Source organism: Balaenoptera physalus (genome assembly GCF_965194825.1).
Source record: "Balaenoptera physalus genome assembly, chromosome: 7".
Classification (NCBI taxonomy): Eukaryota; Metazoa; Chordata; class Mammalia; order Artiodactyla; family Balaenopteridae; genus Balaenoptera; species Balaenoptera physalus.
Genome location: NC_138886.1, coordinates 40,526,832 through 40,536,618, shown reverse-complemented (window position 1 = coordinate 40,536,618; position 9,787 = coordinate 40,526,832).

Sequence of the window (9,787 nt, the reverse complement as noted above, 5' to 3'; positions counted from 1 at the left end):
AAATAAGTCTGGATGCAAATTTATTATTGTACCATGAAAAGTAACAACAGATCAGAGAACCGTTGCTCTCATGTCCGTAGATAACATTTTCTCTTGCAGTAGGCAAGCTGCTATGAAAACCAAAATAATGTCAAATTACATCAAAACTTTGCTTAGGGAGTGTGGCCTGAGCAAGACAAGTTCATCATATTTTAGGAATTTTGCTCATAGGCTGGCGTGATGCACTCACCTCCGTTGGAGGAGAACCTTCCTTAAGGGGCATGTGTGCTCCCACCCCTTCACCAGGATCATCTTTGCTCGCTAAGTAGTGCCGGATAGACACTGCTAAAATGTGCTTGCCTAGCATGTTTTTCTACACACCTAGTTGGCAAGATGGTTTCTAGAATAGGTTAAGATATTTAGACAAGTTGAAAGCAAGGCTTGCTCTGGACATCAGGCCACTCTGTGCTGCTGTACTGATCTAATTCAATATATCACAGACTTGTCTACAAAACTTAAAAGTAGGGGAAGTGGACTTTCATCTGTGGATATGAGGAGAAGGCCTAATAGAATATGTGGGAAGTTCAGCATTTTTTAAAATTTATTTTCTTATCCTTCATAATTCTAAAACCTTAGACCCTACTCCATTAAATAATGCTATCCACCTATCAATTCTTGTCCCCTTGTCCATTAAGATTGATATAAAATTGAGTTAGTTTTCTTGGGCCACACAGAAGTCTAAGACCTCCTCAAGAATTGTATGATTCTTGGAGGCTTATGCTATTCTAGTCAAATAGTGGTTCTGATTTCTTGTTTGTTCTGAAGGGTTTCTCCTTTTCTGACGGGTTCTCTCTGCTCCATTCTGATCTGTATGTAGAGCAAAGACACTATTCTTAATTTCCATCAAAACCGTTTACCTAAAACATTTCTTGTAGCTGGTGTTTCCTGAAATTTTAGGATGATGATAGGATAAGTATATAGCAAAGCATTCAGGATGGAATATTAGACAACTGTGTCCTAAAAGTGCTTCAGGATCCTATCATGAATTGAATCCCTCACTGGACTCCAAACTGCTATTTCATGCTACTTCTTCTTGGAATTTTCCTAATGACTCATCTTTGAGTCCGTAGAACATTCTGAATCTCAGAACGGTTTGACTCTCTTCTTTTCCCCCTGTCTGCCTCCATATCATTTCCTCAAGACCCTACCATCAAAATCAGAGTGGTCTAATATGGTAGTTTCTTAAAACAAAGACAGCTGTCCACAGTCCGCTAACAATAATGCTTTGAAATAATGAATGAAACTCATATTTCAGGAAAGCTATATCATATTTTCCTGCACAGTCTCTGGCAAGTTCCTGTGATCTCTAGTTTGATAAAAATGGTACTGGTAGTCAATTGTGTAGTTTAAATCTCAGAGAGCAGCCACCTTTCCATGACTGTGGGCCTGCGGTACCTCCCTTAGTCAGGATCCCACCCCAAGGTATGTCTGCTGGGTATTATCATGGTATGACTAGAATGGGATGAGAAGAACCCAATTAACAGAGCTATGAAGGAAAATATTTGCAGTGTCCAGTCTGGTTACACGAATAGGTCTTATATTTCTCAAGAAAATTAAATTTTCTTGACATTGACACCCCAACATTCTTTTTTTTTTTTTTTTTAATTATTTATTTATTTATTTATTTTATTTATGGCTGTGTTAGGTCTTCGTTTCTGTGCGAGGGCTTTCTCTAGTTGCGGCAAGTGGGGGCCACTCTTCATCGCGGTGCGCGGGCCTTTCACTGTCACGGCCTCTCTTGTTGCGGAGCACAGGCTCCAGACGCGCAGGCTCAGTAATTGTGGCTCACGGGCCTAGTTGCTCCGCGGCATGTGGGATCTTACCAGACCAGGGCTCGAACCCGTGTCCCCTGCATTGGCAGGCAGATTCTCAACCACTGCGCCACCAGGGAAGCCCGACACCCCAACATTCTAATCAAGATTTTTCCAAAATAGTTTTTTTGTGTGTGTTTTGTTGATATGTTATTGTTGATCTTTTGTCTGAAAAACAATTGAATCATGTTTATTTATCTTGTTTTTTATTGTATTGTATTATATTTTATTGTAGTTATTAATCCTAAGATATATAGGGTATATTTTACTGGGCTTTCTGAATAAATATTTTTTCCTTTATTAATGATGATTAAAAATATTCCTTTCCAATAGCCATCTCTTTTCTTTTTGCCTGCTTCTTGTATTATTGAATTATCTATCCAAGTTATCATGTTGAAAAATATTCTTTTATTTTTAATTTTCTAAGGTTTTAAAAACATTTTTAAAAATAAGGAATGGAGAGTGAATGCTGTTGAATGCCTTTGAAGCATCTGAATGATTTAATTAAATGATTTATCTTGTTTTTTTTATTAGGCCTATTTTTTGAATAATTATGTTAAGAGATTTCCCACTACTGTGCCTGAATTCTTGGGATAAACCCTACTTAGTCATGGTGGCTAATTCTTTTGTACTAATGAATTCAGTTTGCATTATTTATATTAATAAGTAAGATTTGTGTCTCTGTGTGTGTGTGTGTGTGGGTGTGTGTGTGCGCATGTGCGCGTGTGCACTCTTCATGTCTAGTTTGGCCTTAGGGTTTGTTAGCTTACAAAAGAACTGAGTACTTTCTGTAGCACAAGAATGATCTGTTTCTTGAAAATCTGTATAATTTTTAGATAAACTACCTTTAAAAGTAGCTTTTAGATAAACTTTTAAATAATTTCCCTGTGATAGTCTTTTCATATTTTAAATTTTTTAATTGAATCATTTAAGATAATATACTATTTTCCCCTAAACCCAAGTATTGTATCAAGATGTTCTTATTTTGGGAATTCCCTCGCGGTCCAGTGGTTAGGACTAGGCACTTTCATTGGTTGCTGGGACCCAGGTTTGATCCCCGGTTGGGGAACTAAGATCTCACAAGCCGTGTGGCTTGGCCAAAAAAAAGAAAAAAAAGTGTCCTTATTTTTAGAATCATAGAGTAGTTTCTATTTTCTTAACCTCTATTTTAATGTTTATTAGGCAAATCTATCCTTTATTATTTATTGTATTCATCATTTATTATAATTCATTTTAAACCATTTTTTCCCATAGAAACAATGCTTGGGTTTTATTTAGCTGTTTTACAGTATTATAATTAATTATTTTTTTTCCTTTTAGAAAAAAAGGATTCTTTTTATCCTGATTTTTATAGTAAAATTTTTAAAGTTACTTAATATCTTAAATTCTCTGCTATTTCATGTATACTTACCTATAATTAAAGTTTTAACGATCATGAATTTACTTTTGTCTATAACTTGGATAGAATATTTGAGAGAATTAAGTATGTAAATTCATATACAGTTCTCTCATTTTCACTCTTCTAACAGTCTGTAACTGTCCTCTTGATTTCTTTTATGATCCATGGGTTTCTTTTATTTTGCAATTTAATTAATGTTCTAATTTTATAAATAATCTCATGGACAATTGGAAGGTGTTTCTTTTGAAAATCTAAGGTTTTATATATATGTATGTGTTGTATATACATATATCTATATACAAACAAAGGTGTGCATATATATTTTATTTATTATATATCTATATCTGTTGCTTTTTAAAACTACATTATTCAAATTATATCTTTATTTTTTAAAAACATATTTTAGACTCAAAAGACTTAAAAAAGGGGTACATAAAAATTTCCCCCAATAATTGTTTTCCTGGAGTGTCTGTTTTTTCTTTTCTTTTTTTTTTTCAAATGTATTTATTTTTGGCTGCATTGGGTCTTTGTTGCTGCATGCAGGCTTTCTCTAGTTGCGGCGAGCGGGGGCTACTCTTCGTTGCGGTGTGCGGGCTTCTCACTGCGGTGACTTCTCTTTGTTGCAGAGCACGGGCTCTAGGTGCGCTGGCTTCAGTAGTTGCGGCACACGGGCTCAGTAGTTGTGGCTCATGGGCTGTAGAGCGCAGGCTCAGTAGTTGTGGCGCATGGGCTTAGTTGCTCTGCGGCATGTGGGATTCTTCCCGGACCAGGGCTTGAACCCTTGTCCCCTGCATTGGCAGGCGGATTCTTAACCACTGTGCCACCAGGGAGGCCCTCTGTTAGTTTTTAACTGTAGTGTTTTGATGCTTTGCTACTTAGTTAGATCTTTGGAGCTAACTGCCTTATTTCCTCTGGATGTTTATAGGGTTTTATTTTTATCTTTTTAATTAAATAATTTAACATTTGCCTGAAGATAGACATTTGTGGGGTTCTTTTCAACAGTTTTTCTAGGAACACAATCAACTCCTTTGATTTGACTGTCCTATTATTTTCAAAAACTTTTTATTTTGAAATAATTTTAGATTTACAGAAGAGTTGCAAAGGTAGTATAGAGAGTTCCCATGTACTCTTCACCCACATTTACCTAATTTTAACATCTTATATAACCATGGTATATTTATCAAAATTAATAAATTAACATTAATGCAATATATTAACTAAACTACAGACTTTATTTAGATTTCACCAGTTTTCCACCATTGTTCTTTTTCTCTTCCAGGATTTAATGCATTTAGGTGTCATGATGCCTCCTTGGAATCCTCCAATGTATGACAGTGTTTCATGACCTTGATACTTTTGATAAGTATATTCAGTCAGTTTTTTAAACTAGCAATGGAATGCATTCTTCGTCTGTGATTTCTGCCTCTATTCCAATCATTTACATTTTCCCCCTGGGGAACATATATAATTAATAGGTTTGATCTCCACTGTCTTATTCCTTATCTGTCATTTTCTTTCAAAGATTTTCTTTTCTCTACCTCTATAAGTTTGGACAGTGTTTCTCATGTTTGTCTTTCACTTTAATTATTTGATTATTCGCAATATCAATCTCTCCTTTATCACCATTAATAATTAAAAGCTTGGCCAGTCTAAATTTGATTTAGTTGTAACACTTTTATTTTTTATTTTTTTACTTTTTAACATCTTTATTGGAGTATAATTGCTTTACAATGGTGTGTTAGTTTCTGCTTTATAACAAAGTGAATCAGTTATACATATACATATATCCCCATATCTCTTCCCTCTTGCATCTCCCTCCCTCCCTCCCTCCCTGTCCCACCCCTCTAGCTGGTCACAAAGCACCGAGCTGATCTCCGTGCTATGCAGTTGCTTCTCACTAGCTATCTATTTTACGTTTGGTAGTGTATATATGTCCATGCCACTCTCTCACTTTGTCACAGCTTACCCTTCCACCTCCCCATATCCTCAAGTCCATTTTCTAGTAGGTGTTTGTCTTTATTCCTGTCTGGCCCCTAGGGTCTTCATGGCCATTTTTTTTTTTTTTTTAGAGTCCATATATATGGGTTAGCATACGGTATTTGTTTTTCTCTTTCTGACTTAACTTCACTCTGTATGACAGACTCTAGGTCCATCCACCTCACTACAAATAACTTAATTTCGTTTCTTTTTATGGCTGAGTAATATTCCATTGTATATATGTGCCGCCTCTTCTTTATCCATTCATCTGTCGATGGACACTTAGGTTGCTTCCATGTCCTGGCTATTGTAAATAGAGCTGCAGTGAACATTTTGGTACATGTCTCTTTAAATTATGGTTTTCTCAGAGTATATGCCCAGTAGTGAGATTGCTGGGTCATATGGTAGTTCTATTTTTAGTTTTTTGTTTTTTTTTTTTTAATTAATTAATTTATTTATTTATTTATTTATTTTTGGCTGTGCTGGGTCTTCGTTTCTGTGCGAGGGCTTCCTCCAGTTGCGGCGAGCGGGGGCCACTCCTCATCGCGATGCGCGGGCCTCTCACCGCCGCGGCCTCTCCCGCCGCGGAGCACAGGCTCCAGACGCGCAGGCCCAGCAATCGTGGCTCACGGGCCCAGCCGCTCCGCGGCACGCGGGATCCTCCCAGACCAGGGCCCGAACCCGCGTCCCCTGCATTGGCAGGCAGACTCTCAACCACTGCGCCACCAGGGAAGCCCTATTTTTAGTTTTTTAAGGAACCTCCATACTGTTCTCCATAGTGGCTGTAGCAATTGACATTCCCACCAGCAGTGCAAGAGGGTTCCCTTTTCTCCACACCCTCTCCAGCATTTATTGTTTGTAGATTTTTTGATGATGGCCATTCTGACCAGTGTGAGATGATATCTCACTGTAGTTTTGATTTGCATTTCTCTAATGATTAATGATGTTGAGCATTCTTTCATGTGTCTGTTGGCAATCTGTATATCTTCTTTGGAGAAATGTCTATTTAGGTCTTCTGCCCATTTTTGGATTGGGTTTTTGTTTTTTTGATCTTGAGCTGCATGAGCTGCTTGTAAATTTTGTCGATGAATCCTTTGTCAGTTGCTTCATTTGCAAATATTTTCTCGCATTCTGAGGGTTGTCTTTTCGTCTTGTTTATGGTTTCCTATGCTGTGCAAAAGCTTTTAAGTTTCATTAGGTCCCATTTGTTTATTTTTGTTTTTATTTCCATTTCTCTAGGAGGTGGGTCAAAAAGGATCTTGCTGTGATTTATGTCATAGAGTGTTCTGCCTATGTTTTCCTCTAGGAGTTTGATAGTGTCTGGCCTTACATTTAGGTCTTTAATCCATTTTGAGTTTATTTTTGTGTATGGTGTTAGGGAGTGTTCTAATTTCATACTTTTACATGTAGCTGTCCAGTTTTCCCAGCACCACTTATTGAAGAGGCTGTCTTTTCTCCACTGTATATTCTTGCCTCCTTTATCAAAGATAAGGTGACCATATGTGTGTGGGTTTATCTCTTGGCTTTCTATCCTGTTCCATTGATCTATACTTCTGTTTTTGTGCCAGTACCATACTGTCTTGGTTACTGTAGCTTTGTAGTATAGTCTGAAGTCCAGGAGCCTGATTCCTCCAGCTCCGTTTTTCTTTCTCAAGATTGCTTTGGCTATTTGGGGTCTGTTGTGTTTCCATACAAATTGTGAAATTTTTTGTACTACTTCTGTGAAAAATGTCAGTGGTAGTTTGATAGGGATTGCATTGAATCTGTAGATTGCTTTGGGTAGTGGAGTCATTTTCACAATATTGATTCTTCCAATCCAAGAACATGGTCTATCTCTCCATCTATTTGTATCATCTTTAATTTCTTTCATCTGTGTCTTATAATTTTCTGCATACAGGTCTTTTGTCTCCTTAGGTAGGTTTATTTCTAGATATTTTATTCTTTTTGTTACAGTGGTAAATGGGAGTGTTTTCTTAATTTCACTTTCAGATTTTTCATCATTAGTGTATAATAATGCTAGAGATTTCTGTGCATTAATTTTGTATCCTGCTACTTTACCAAATTCATTGATTAGCTCTAGTAGTTATCTGGTAGCATCTTTAGGATTCTCTATGTATCTGCAAACAGTGACAGCTTTATTTCTTCTTTTCTGATTTGGATTCCTTTTATTTATTTTTCTTCTCTGATTGCTGTGGCTAGGACCTCCAAAACTATGTTGAATAATAGTGGTGAGAGTGGGCAACCTTGTCTTGTTCCTGATCTTAGTGGAAATGGTTTCAGGTTTTCACCACTGAGGATGATGTTGGCTGTGGGTTTGTCATATATGGCCTTTATTATGTTGAGGAAAGTTCCCTTTATGCCTACTTTCTGGAGGGTTTTTTTATCATAAATGGGTGTTGAATTTTGCAAAAGCTTTCTCTGCATCTATTGAGATGATCATATGGTTTTTCTCCTTCAGTTTGTTAATATCGTGTATCACATTGATTGATTTGCGTATATTGAAGAATCCTTGCATTCCTGGGATAAACCCCACTTGATCATGGTGTATGATCCTTTTAATGTGTTGTTGGATTCTGTTTGCTAGTATTTTGTTGAGGCCTTTTGCATCTATGTTCATCAGTGATACTGGCCTGTAGTTTTCTTTCTTTGTGACATCTTTGTCTGGTTTTGGTGTCAGGGTGATGGTGGCCTCGTAGAATGAGTTTGGGAGTGTTTCTCCCTCTGCTATATTTTGGAAGAGTTTGAGAAGGATAGGTGTTAGCTCTTCTCTAAATGTTTGATAGAATTCGCCTGTGAAGCCATGTGGTCCTGGGCTTTTGTTTGTTGGAAGATTTTTAATCACAGTTTCAATTTCAGTGCTTGTGATTGGTCTGTTCATATTTTCTGTTTCTTCCTGGTTTAGTCTTGGAAGGTTGTGCATTTCTAAGAATTTGTCCATTTCTTCCAGGTTGTCCATTTTATTGGCATACAGTTGCTTGTAGTAATCTCTTATGATCGTTTGTATTTCTGCAGGGTCAGTTGTTACATCTCCTTTTTCATTTCTAATTCTATTGATTTGAGTCTTCCCCCTTTTTTTCTTGATGAGTCTGCGTAATGGTTTATCAATTTTGTTTATCTTCTCAAAGAACCAGCTTTGAGTTTTATTGATCTTTGCTATCGTTTCCTTCATTTCTTTTTCATTTATTTCTGATCTGATCTTTATGATTTCTTTCCTTCTGCTAACTTTGTGGCTTTTTTGTTCTTCTTTCTCTAATTGCTTTAGGTGTAAGGTTAGGTTGTTTATTTGAGATGTTTCTTCTTTCTTAAGATAGAATTGTATTGCTATAAACTTCCCTCTTAGAACTGCTTTTGCTGCATCCCAGTTTTGGGTTGTTGTGTTTTCATTGTCATTTTTTTCTAGGTATTTTTTGATTTCCTCTTTGATTTCTTCAGTGATCTCTTGGTTATTAAGTAGTGTATTGTTTAGCCTCCATGTGTTTGTATTTTTTACAGATTTTTTCCTGTAATTGATATCTAATCTCATAGCATTGTGGTCAGAAAGGATACTTGATACGATTTCAGTTTTCTTAAATTTACCAAGGCTTGATTTGTGACCCAAGATATGATCTATCCTGGAGAATGTTCCAGGAGCACTTGAGAAGAATGTGTATTCTGTTGTTTTTGGATGGAATGTCCTATAAATATCAATTAAGTCCATCTTGTTTAATGTATCATTTAAAGCTTGTGTTTCCTTATTTATTTTCATTTTGGATGATCTGTCCATTGGTGAAAGTGGGGTGTTAAAGTCCCCTACTATGATTGTGTTACTGTCGATTTCCCCTTTTATTGCTGTTAGTATTTGCCTTGTGTATTGAGGTGCTCCTTTGTTGGGTGCATAAATATTTACAATTGTTATATGTTCTTCTTGGATCGATCCCTTGATCATTATGTAGTGTCCTTCTTTGTCTCTTGTAATAGTCTTTATTTTAAAGTCTATTTTGTCTGATAGGAGAATTTCTACTCCAGCTTTCTTTTGATTTCCATTTGCATGGAATATCTTTTTCCATCCCCTCACTTTTAGTCTGTATGTGTCTCTAGGTCTGAAGTGGGTCTCTTGTAGACAGCATATATATGGGTCTTGTTTTTGTATCCATTCAGCCAGTGTATGTCTTTTGGTTGGAGCATTTAAACCATTTACATTTAAGGTCATTTTCGATATGTATGTTCCTATTACCATTTTCTTAATTATTTTGGGTTTGTTATTGTATTATTTGGGTTTGTATTTTGGGTTGTGTTATTGTTATTGTTATTCTCTTGTGTTTCCTGCCTAGAGAAGTTCCTTTAGCATTTGTTGTAAAGCTGGTTTTGGTGCTGAATTCTCTTAGCTTTTGCTTGTCTGTAAAGGTTTTAATTTCTCCATCAAATCTGAGTGAGATCCTTGCTGGTTAGAGTAATCTTGGTTGTAGGTTTTTCTCCTTCATCATTTTAAATATGTCCTGCCACTCCCTTCTGGCTTGCAGAGTTTCTGGTGAAAGATCAGCTGTTAATCTCATGGGGATTCAGTTGTGTGTTATTTGTTGTT